A 9,545-nucleotide genomic window follows, 5' to 3' on the forward strand; every position below is an offset into this window, starting at 1 on the left:
TTTTAATAAATTTATTTTTTTTTTAAATTTTTTTTTAAATTTAGAATTATATCCTAAATTAGATTTAATAATCATTTTCTACTAATTTCTTACCTCTAAATATTATTTTTTTTTTAAAAAAAATTTCTATTAACCTAAATTAACTATTAAAATTTAAATTGGGATGTTACAATTCTCCCCTCCTTTTAGAAATTTTGTCCTCAAAATTTAAAATTAATAACTATTAACTACTCACTTAATCAAAAAGACGAGGATAATCACGTCGCATACTGTCCTCGGTCTCCCACGTAGCATCACCTGGAGTTGTGCTCTTCCAGATTACTTTAACCAATCTAATGGTCTTGTTTCTTAATTGCTTGTCCTTATAATCCACAATCCTTTCTGGTTCAGCTTTGAATGTTAAATTCTCCCTGAGTTCAATTTCCTCGGGTTCAATTATATGGGAAGGATCTGGTTGATACTTTTTCAGTTGTGACACATGGAATACGTTGTGTATTCCAGCAATTTGGGGTGGTAATGCTACTTGGTATGCTACTGGTCCAACTCGTTTTAAGATCTCAAAAGGCCCCATAAACCTTGGTGTCAACTTCTTAGCCTTAATAGCTCTTCCAACACCAGTTACTGGAGAGATTTTCAAAAATACATGGTCACCTACTTCAAACTCAAGCGGTCTTCTCCTCTTATCCGCATAACTCTTTTGTCTACTTTGAGCTGTGAGTAATTTTTGCTTGATTAAAGCAATCTTTTGGGTAGTCTCATCAACAATGTCTGGCCCCAAAACAGTTCTCTCACTTAATTCTGTCCAACACAGTGGCGATCTACATTTTCTTCCATACAATGCCTCATAAGGTGCCATCTGAATGCTAGAATGAAAACTATTATTGTAGGCAAATTCAGCTAATGGCAAGTGACTATCCCAATTACCTCTAAGCTCAATGGCACACGCTCTTAACATGTCTTCAAGAGTTTGTATGGTTCGTTCTGTTTGCCCATCGGTCTGGGGGTGGTAAGCAGTGCTAAAACTCAGACGAGTACCCATGGCTTCCTGTAATGACTTCCAAAAGTTTGATGTGAATCTCGGATCACGATCAGATACAATATTTGTCGGCACTCCATGCAATCTCACCACTTCTCTTATGTAGATTTCAGTTAATTTTTCGAGAGAATACTTGATATTAGTAGCCAGAAAATGAGCTGATTTGGTGAGTCGATCTACGATTACCCATATAGTGTCATGACCAGAAGATGTTCTAGGCAATCCTGTAATGAAGTCCATAGAAATGCTGTCCCATTTCCACTCTGGAATATCAAGAGACTGTAGCATCCCGGCTGGTTTCTGATGCTCAATTTTGACTTTCTGACAAGTCAAACAACGAGTTACATGTTCAGTTACATCTCTCTTCATCCTTGGCCACCACCAACCACGTCTTAAGTCATGATACATCTTAGTTGCTCCTGGGTGAATGGTATATTTACTCTGATGAGCCTCCTCAAGTAGGATATTTTTCAATCGAGTATCATTAGGCACACACACTCTACCTTTATATCTTACGACATCATCATCGGTCACATCAAAATGTTCAGCCTTTCCAGCCCCAATCTCTACCCTAATCTTATTCAAATAATCATCCTTCTGTTGCGCAATTCTAATTTCTTCCCAAAAATTATTCTCAAATTCAGTAATATGTAGAGCAGCCAAACGATTTTCGACTACTTCTACATTTACTGCATGAAAACTACTCCATAATTCATGTTCTCTGACCATCATGTGAGCAGTATGTACAAGCTTCCTGCTCAGAGCGTCGGCGACTACGTTAGCTTTCCCTGGATGATACTTCAACTCAAAGTCATAATCCTTCAAAAACTCAATCCATCTGCGCTGTCTCATGTTGAGCTCCTTTTGATCAAACAAATATTTTAAACTTTTATGATCACTGAAGACCTCAAAAGAAGAACCATAAAGATAGTGCCTCCAAATCTTCAAGCAAATACCACAGCAGCAAGCTCCAAGTCATGAGTAGGGTAATTTTCCTCATGAGGTCTCAACTGTCGAGAGGCATAAGCCACTACTCGATCCTCCTGCATCAATACACAACCTAAACCTTTCTTAGAAGCATCAGTATATAAGGTATAAGGAGCAGTTGGAACAGGTAAGGTGAGCACCGGTGTGGTGGTCAACCTCTTTTTCAGCTCCTGGAAGGCAATTTCACACTCGTTCGTCCAAATAAATGGAGCATCTTTCCTGGTCAACTTAGTCAAGGGCATTGCAATTTGTGAAAAACCCTTAATGAAACGACGATAGTAGCCTGCAAGACCCAAGAAACTCCTAATCTCTGTCACACTTCGAGGTTGCTCCCATTTCATCACTGCATCTATCTTACTAGGGTCCACTACTACCCCTTCTTCTGAAACAACATGGCCTAAGAATTTAACTTCTTTAAGCCAAAAATCACATTTGCTCAACTTGGCATAAAGCTTGTGCTCTCTTAATATCTCCAAAACAATTTTAAGATGTCTAGCATGGTCCACCTCATCTCGAGAATAAATAAGTATGTCATCAATAAAGACTACAACAAATTCATCGAGATAAGGCCTGAAGATTCGATTCATATAATCCATGAAGACAGCTGGGGCATTTGTTAACCCAAACGGCATCACTAGGAACTCATAGTGCCCATATCTAGTCCTAAAAGCAGTTTTAGGGATATCCTCTGCTCTAACCCTCAATTGATGATACCCTGATCTTAGATCAATCTTAGAAAATACTGCTGAATTGACTAATTGGTCTAACAAATCATCAATTCGAGGTAAGGGGTACTTGTTCTTGATGGTTACCTTATTCAATTGTCTATAATCAATACACAATCTAAGGCTTCCATCTTTCTTTTTCACAAACAGTACCGGTGACCCCCATGGTGATACACTCGGTCTGATAAACCCCTTCTCTAACAACTCTTCAATTTGTCTCTTCAATTCAGCTAACTCCGATGGAGACATCCTATAGGGTGCCTTAGAAATAGGCCCCGTACCAGGTGCGAGTTCAATCGAGAACTCAACCTCTCGTTCTGGAGGCAAACCGATTACTTCAGTAGGAAAGACGTCAGGGAATTCTCTCACTACTGGAATCTGATCTACACCTTCTTCAATCTCTGCCTTGATTGAGAAGAAAATCATAAAAGCTTGACAGCCCTTTCTTATACACTGTTCTACTTGAGCTGCAGACAACAACATAGGACTTTGGGACTCTACAGGGGTTACAGTAAGAGCTGAGAGTGACACACTCTTTTTCTGACAATCAAGTACAGCTCCATTTGCAGACAACCAATCCATCCCCACAATAACATCAATCCCAGACAAAGACAAACAAATGAGGTCTATGGTGGTCTTTCGACCCTCATACTCAACCTCTACATTTAGACATGCCTTAGCAGTCCTTACAGTCAAACCAGCAGGAGTAGAAATCTTCACATCAAAAGGTAAGGTACACACAGGCAATTTACATCTTTTCATACATTCATCAGACACAAAAGAGTGTGTAGCACCCGAATCAAACAAAGCACAAACATCATTATCAAGGATTCGGATTATACCTCGGATAGCATTAGGGTTGTTAGCAGCCTCTGGCCCAGAGAGGGCATACACTCGTGCTGGTACTGTAGGTCTCTGATCATTACCCCTATTTTGGTTTTGATAGCAGAATCTAGCAATATGACCAGGCTTCTGACAGATGTAACAAACCCAACAATCACCAGAATGAAACTTCCCACACTTACTGCATGCTTGATTACTAGCAGCACTAGGAGTAGGATTAAAGGTAGCTGGGCTCCTATAGGACCCTTGACTTCCACTCTGATTCCCTCTGTAGCTCTGGCCCTTATGATAGTAGCCCTTCTTCTTCTGATTTCTAAAACCTCCAAAGATTTGACTGCTCCTCTTCTCTACTCCACCAATGGGTCGGGTGTGGATAGGGGGCTTCCCATGAGGTTCTTTCCTCCTCTCTCTATCAGCTTCTAATCTAGCCTCTCTCTTCCTCCGAGAAACTATTCGAAGCTTATTGCACATCTCACTGAATGTCTTGATCTCAAAAGGGGCTAACTGTTCCCTTAGATCAGGCCTCGCCTTCTCTAGTAATCGTTCAGCCATCCACTCCGTGTCTTCATGTTTCTGGAGGTAAGTAGAGTATTTAGATAATTCTGAGAATTGTTCAATAAATTCATCCTCATCTAAATCACCCTGACGGAATGCATGAAACTCAGCCTCCTTTTCTGCTCTCAGTGCAGTAGGAAAATAATTCTCGAACAATATGGCTTTAAAATCTTCCCAAGTAAGAGAGGAATCATCCTTCGGTCCTGATGTTTCCCACCATTTCTTAGCACTCTTCTGTAGTAGGAATATTGCCAGCTGCACCTTTTGATTAGAAGTGCACACAACCATACGAAAAATACTCTCCAATTGATCTATCCATTCTTCAACTACCGCCGGCTTAAGATTCCATCGAAAGTAGGAGGATTAAACTTACGAAAAGTACTCCAGATCTTTGTGATCGTGGATGTCTGTTGCTCAGAGTGGAGACTCACATTCTTCGGACTAGTCTCATGGTGAGAATAGGGAGGTAAGCCTTCATCAGCAGATTGGCTCGCATTGAATACCTTGGTATGGCTTCCTTCTTGTTGGCCATTTCCCTCTCGGTTGTCATTCTCCTTATATTGTCTTAAAGCGCCAACTCTTCTTCTTGTCTCTTCATACGGTCACTAAGATTATATAGTAGATCCATCATTTGCCTCATAGTTGGCTCATCCTGCCTTAGTTGTGACTGTATGGGCTCGCCCTGCCCAATTTGTTGCTGTGTGGGCTCCGGTTGTGGCAGTGAAGGTATGTCATTTCCTATTGGCTCTATAGAATCACCGGTAATTTCGCCACCTCTCCTAGTTTTGGACACCATCTCTCCCCTCCTAAAGGATGGAAGTCACATAATTAAGTTAACACTAATCTCAAGACAAGAAAAATAATGGAGAAGTATTATGATTTACTAATGTATATTGCCAATAAACTAGGTTAATGTATAACAATTTCATAATTTATAAGAATTTGAAACATGTAGCTCTGATACCAAAATTTGTAACACACCAATTTTTTTTTTAAATAATTTAACTCAACCATAGTTGGGTTACAGCCACCCAACACATTTTTATATCAATAATTTTGATATAAAATATTTTATAATTGGCTTCAACTCACACACTATAACATTTCAGATAAATTTTTACCTCCCACATGCCATTAGGCTAAATCACATTTGTCCATCCTTATACTCCCAACAAGTAAACTAAATCACATTTGTCCATCCTTATACTCCCAACAAGTAAAATAAGCAATTTAATCAATTTTCAACACAAGCCAGTTATTTGACCTTATAATCATGCCATTTTAACCAATCCAAAGTAAACCAAATATTAAAATTACAGTCATCCAAATTGTACCAAAAATAGAAATAGTTTGAAAGGCATGATTACATTTATATATTCATATAATTGACAATAAACATAAAAAAGTCCTAATATTGGCAATATAACACATTATAAATCATAAATTAAATATCCAAAAGAGACAGTGGATCTATACCACTAAGCCTCTGGGACTCCTCTACGTGTCACTCGTGGCTCTTCTCCTGAAAATTGTTAACCACATAATGAGACTCAAAAGTCCCAGTAACCAAAGCCAATTTATGATAGTGTATACAAACAGTTAAGTGTGTGCTTACTAAGTGAGAATTAAAAATAATATAATTCCAACAAATATAAGAAATATTATAATAAACACAAACAACCATCCTTATATCCCTCCATTAACCTCGAGCCGTAGCCCTCACTCGGTGCTAAATTACCCGGCCAAAGGTAGATTAGCCCGAGCCCTTACAAACCACCTATTGAGCTCCAATAGGGGCGTACCACGTGGCACATAAATACAACAATAATAGCAAGTCTCCCAACACCTCCCACAATAATTAAACAAATTCATAATAATATTGCACAATTATACAATATTACAAAATTCATAATTTTCTCAATAATCACCCAATTAACAAGAAGTAACACTAATCACAAATTAAAAGCATGGTTACCTTGTGGCTTTTTCAATAAATTATTCCTTAAAATTTCTCTCTCTCCACAATCTTCACCAGTAATACAATCTACAAATAACATATTATTTATAAATATTAGTTTCAATTTTTGAAACTAATAAAATAATTCTAATAATAGAATTAAAAATATAACATAATTCTAATCTCAATCTTAATACAAATCTATAGTTAATACTATTAAGTAAATTTTTAACTCCTCTTTTAATTATCAATAAACATTAATAATCTAAAAATCAAATTTTAAACTAATTTCTATTATCAAAATTTCTTTTTATTTTATAAATTCGTACCTAAAATACCCAAAAATTAAAAATTGAGTCTCTAGCTTAGAATCATAATCCTATAACCATAATAATTCATTTCTCATCCCAAATAATCATCTAAACCTCAATAAATCAACATATATTTTCAGATCTAGTTTAGAATTTGATCCATAAGCCACAGATTCAAAGATCATCAATAAATTTATACTCTAGAACATTTATTATACTACTGACAACCTCAAAAATCATATTTATTCAACATAAATTCATCCCTCTTCCAGATCTTAAATTTTCTACCACTACAAACTCAGAAACTAAATAAGAAGGATGACTAAGAAAAATTTTTAGAACACTTACTTAGTCTTGAAAAGCTTAAAATCACACCCTAAATATCCTATTAAAAACTCTTACCTTAAAAATTTAGATATTTCGCACCGGCAACTCGCTTCTCTCCGCCTCAACTCGCGCACAGAATGAATGAGGAAATGAAGGAAGGTGAGTTTTTATAAAAATTCAGTGGGTCCCACACATTTTTTTTTATTATTATTTTCTTCTTCTCTCTTTCCCCCCTTTTTTTTTATTATTATTTTATACTTACTATTCATGCGGTGCCGAAAGCAAATTCGTTTTCTTCTTCTTCTTTTTTTTTTTTTTTTTGGCATACCTTTTTACCTTTTTTTATTATAATAATAATTTAATAATTAATTTTTTTAATTAATTTTTTTAATAAATTTATTTTTTTTTAATTTTTTTTTAAATTTAGAATTATATCCTAAATTAGATTTAATAATCATTTTCTACTAATTTTCTTACCTCTAAATATTATTATTTTTTTTTAAAAAAATTTCTATTAACCTAAATTAACTATTAAAATTTAAATTGGGATGTTACATAGACCCTTGTAATAAAACAATAAAACTCAAGCATATGAATTGGCGCGTGCCTTTTACGTGTCTAACTTTTACAAGTAATCTTTTATGTTTAGAATGAATCTTTTAGATTCTCAATAATTTTCCCAGTCAAATGATTATTGATTTTATCTTGGTAATTGATCCACTACTTGAATTTGGAAATTAAGTGGATTGGGGCCCTTGTCAATGTTCGCTAGAGTCAATCTGATTACAGCGATTCAAATGGTGGTGCACTGAAGGTTGTTCTTGTCCTGCTGACCTTCAATTCAAAGATTAAGCAATTAGATATTCACCCATTTTCTTCAGGTAAAGTTGAAAAGTCACTTTAGTTTTTATCTCTTTTTCTTCTTCTTATTATTATATTTGATCCATTGCTACTTACTAGGTAAACTCATGTGCTTGTCAGTCAAACGTTTGGAGGTCTTGCTAATTGTCATGCAGCTGCAGGCTGTCATCGATGAAGTAAAAGCATTTTGTATTCTTCTGCCTTTTTTCCCAATATTCTTCTGCCTTCTGTAAAAGCATTTTTCCTGTTGCCATTTTGAAGGACTTCTTTTCATTTATTGATGTCTAATCATCTGTTCATGTCACACTCAAACACACTATCTACTAATATTTAAGCTTTTTAAATTTCTTACTGCTATACATTTCAGCATAGATTAAATATATAAGCTTAATTTCCTTTGCAGCTTTCTGTCACTCAGCAGTACATTTTAATGCCTCTTCTCCGTGAGAAAAACTTCATCAGGAGTGCATCAAAACCTGACTGAACAGAACTTTGCATCTCCTTCGTGAGGCATGTAATTTGAGCTCAAAAATAGTCTATAGTGATCCTAAAAGATAAGCCTTGCCAAACGAACTTAATGTCCCGCCTTTTTTATTAGCTCAAAAACAATCTATATTCTGATCTTAAAAAAAGAAGCTTTGAAAAAACAAACTATCACAATTGCTTATATTGCTTAGATATTGTTTGGTCTATTCAAGGGGACTTATCATTAAGATAGATGATTTTTTATGCATTTAATTTGCGCACACACTTGAACTCCGTGTATACCTGGGAATTTTATTTATTCTTTCAATAAGTTTGATTTAATATTTAGACTTATCCCTCCAACTTGCACTAACTTGTCATGTTAAGTTCTAAATATGGGGAGTAAAGAAATTGTTAGGGATAAAACAACCTTAAAATCTTAGCTCTCGACATATAAACTTGGAACAAAGAAGAATTGACGTTAAAGTCTCACCAGTCAAGAATAAATATGCTGCAGCTTGCAATTGTAAAAGGCCCCACACTGCGCTTACTTTTAACTATATTGCATTGAATAAAGTCAATACTGTTTTTGCTGAAAATTTTCAGACTGAGGTGAAAGAGGATGCAGTAGATAGAGAGACTATGCCACGAGGACCATCAACCTTTGGTGCAACCTCGCGCTATGTATTCAAAAAACTATTATCCCAGTCTGCACCCAGAAAGTCTATTCACATATATGTGCGCGCGCGCGCGCATATATAATCTTGAAAAAAAACATATAGTGGATATCTTTAATTAGGAATACTTTTAATTAGTTTTGATTTATGGTTCAGGATTTCAAAGGCATTTAACTCAATTGAGGTAAGGAATTATATTTTTCTTGGCATCCGTGAAAGTTCATTATAACTTCTGCAATTATTGAGACTTGAATGTGGAAGTAACTACTAAAATTATTGAAATTAATAAATATAATCATGTCTATTATCATGGATCTCTTTTTTGGTATAATAAGTCTATAAGACTAGAGGCTTGTATTTATTTCAATGATGTTTTATGTCCAATTTGATGTAGTCAAGTATAGGTGAAGAGTTTTCTATCAATAGCTCTTACATTATCTATTTTCCTGGAACTCTTTTTCATATAATAATGTTGTGTTCAATGATATTTTGTCAACATAAGTGAACTCATGTATGAATTTTTATTAAAAATATTTAGTTATCTGCCCTCTATATATCTGCATTGATATTGATATGTCTCCATGTCCATAGTCTATCAATTATCTATTTGTAATAGCACACTTCGGAGACCTTGAAGGGTCTGAAAGAAGTATCAAAAGAATTAAAGATAGGTCTCAGAATTCACATGCACTCATCAATATTAGTGGGAGGCACTCAGATATCAAGTCTCTATCACAATATTAAAAAAAAAACACCTATTTTATATCTATCATAAATTTCTAAGATATCATGTTGTAGAGA

General features: G+C 35.3%; 1 long non-coding RNA gene across 1 annotated transcript; it reads right to left on the minus strand.

Moving 5' to 3' along the window:
* Positions 1-5,182: 5,182 nt before the first annotated feature.
* LOC129293473 (uncharacterized) lies at positions 5,183-6,860 on the minus strand. Its single transcript, XR_008589165.1, has 3 exons — positions 6,817-6,860; positions 6,122-6,190; positions 5,183-5,668 (listed from the first exon to the last, which is right to left on the minus strand). It is a non-coding gene; the product is annotated as an uncharacterized LOC129293473 (long non-coding RNA).
* Positions 6,861-9,545: the final 2,685 nt, after the last annotated feature.

Source organism: Prosopis cineraria, unplaced genomic scaffold, assembly GCF_029017545.1.
Source record: "Prosopis cineraria cultivar Desert tree isolate PC_DT_omini unplaced genomic scaffold, ASM2901754v1 PC1, whole genome shotgun sequence".
Lineage (NCBI taxonomy): Eukaryota > Viridiplantae > Streptophyta > Magnoliopsida > Fabales > Fabaceae > Prosopis > Prosopis cineraria.